The following is a 1,917-nucleotide window of genomic DNA, read 5'->3' on the forward strand; positions in this document are numbered from 1 at the left end:
AAGACTTCCAATGGAAATGCATGACAAACACAGGTAGACATTTGGATAGGCAACAACAACGACAAAAAAAATGGTTTAAGAAAACCCATCAAGTTTTAGCAGCTTTTTAAGTTGTCTATCGTTCAAGGAGAGAACCCCAAATATAGAATTTATAATTTACTGTTCTTTTTCAGTGTCATAGAGAAAAGTCCCGACTTCTCATTTGGGTGCCATTGGTTTTGGGTGCGATGGTTGAGCAATAAAACCAACCTCATTTTTAAACCCTCAATTTAAGTCTTAAAAGTTATCTGAAAAAGTGTTTCTTAATGCCGTTTTTCACCTGCAGTGTCTCCTCTTCTGCCTCCCTGTTTACCTGGATTGCTTTATTCGGAGATGCCTCCATTGTGATCATTATTTTATTGTGATCTCAGTCAATGGGATCCTTCTTCACTCAACACTCACTCCCTCGCCCCTTTTGTTAGGTTGGTTTCGTTGGTAACAAACGGATCGAACCTTTTTGAAAATCATTGGCCCAGCACGTGCCCCCGCGCGCGTCACAATCGGGAGGGAGGTCAACGTCACCGCAGGGCGGGGCCAGAGGGCGGGACTGGCGGTAAGGGGGCGGAATTTATCCTGTCCATCATCCCTGGATATACCACAAGGGATGGAGAGGGGGAGACATACATCTGTCGCCCTATTTGCGTACAAACTTTTCCCCGATAAGGACAGAGAGAGGAGTTTTCGCACTAAAATCTCAACGTCGCTGCTATTTAATCGCCACCCTTTTCGCCTGTCCGTCTGACTCGTTTAGTTTCTTTTAACCGCTAGAGGGGTGTCCCCTCTCTCTTTTTCACTTGTGGTTAGGCTGCGGGCTGAGCGCGAGGCCTATGGCACTGCGCAGCCTCGGGGCGGCTGGACCTGGATTGGAGTTAGACTGAGGTACGGCGGCACTTCGTTCCCGGAGGAGACGGGCGGGCAGACAGACGGCAAGTCAGGTACCGGAGCCGCTTCTTGGTTTGGGGAAGGTAGGCGTTTGCTGAGCCGGCTGGGGCCTTGCACAGGAGAGTGATGGGGCAGTGTGGAGACCACTCATCCCTTCATCACCACATCTCTCCTCGGTGATGGAGGGCGTGTCTTGGCTCGGCCGTGCACAATCTGCCTTTAGGCTGGGGTGGAGGATGTATGGGGAGAGGTTCGATAGTTCGAATGGCCTGCTTCTACACAGTAGGGATTCTACGATCTAAGTGGGGTAGAGGAAGCCGCATGGTGGGCAGGTTGAGGTGTGGAATGGGGGCGAGTGTGGAGTTGGTGTAAATACCCCGATAGCCTGGGAGCTGGCATGGGGAGGGATGGGATAGAGGGGGCTGATGTACTATATCAGTATTTGCATCTGCATTCACTCAAGAGGAGGTGCTTGGGCGGGGGTGTGGTAATGATGATATTAAGAACATAAATAGCAGCAGGAACAGACCATTGGTCCAAGCTGGTCTTGCCATTCAACAAAATCATGGCTGATCTGTCCCAGGCCTCAACCAGCATTCCTGCAATTTTTCGTGACAACAAGGTGCAAGGCTGGATGAACACAGCAGGCCAAGCAGCATCATAGGAGCAGAGAGGCTGACGTTTCGGGCCTAGACCCTTCATCAGAAAAGGGGGAGGGGAAGGGGGTTTTGAAATAAATAGGGAGAGAGTGGGAGGCGGATAGAAGAGGGATGGAGGAGAGGATAGGTGGAGAAGAAACAAACAGGTCGAAGAGGCGGGGATGGGGCCAGGAAAGGTGAGTGTAGGTAGGGAGTTAGGAAGGGGATAGGTCAGTCCAGGGAGGACGGACAGGTCAAGGGGGCGGGATGAGGTTGGTCGGTAGGAGATGGAGGTGCGGCTTGAGGTGGGAGGAGGGGATAGGTGGGAGGAAGAACAGGTTAGGGAGGCAGGGACGAG

At 51.6% G+C, this 1,917-nt stretch overlaps 1 protein-coding gene across 3 annotated transcripts in view; it reads left to right on the forward strand.

The window, feature by feature from the left end:
- Positions 1-622: 622 nt before the first annotated feature.
- thg1l (tRNA-histidine guanylyltransferase 1-like) overlaps positions 623-1,917 on the forward strand; it is a 17,199-nt gene continuing 15,904 nt past the window's right edge. For 2 of the 3 annotated variants that reach the window (XM_048593092.1, XM_048593094.1), the window contains exon 1: positions 623-974. The gene's annotated coding sequence lies outside the window, so the exon portion shown is untranslated. Of the gene's footprint in view, positions 1,005-1,917 lie in introns of all 3 variants that reach the window. The other variant, XM_048593093.1, reaches the window with a different exon arrangement.

Source organism: Rhincodon typus, unplaced genomic scaffold (assembly GCF_021869965.1).
Source record: "Rhincodon typus isolate 14 unplaced genomic scaffold, sRhiTyp1.1 hic_rhity00002317, whole genome shotgun sequence".
Classification (NCBI taxonomy): Eukaryota; Metazoa; Chordata; class Chondrichthyes; order Orectolobiformes; family Rhincodontidae; genus Rhincodon; species Rhincodon typus.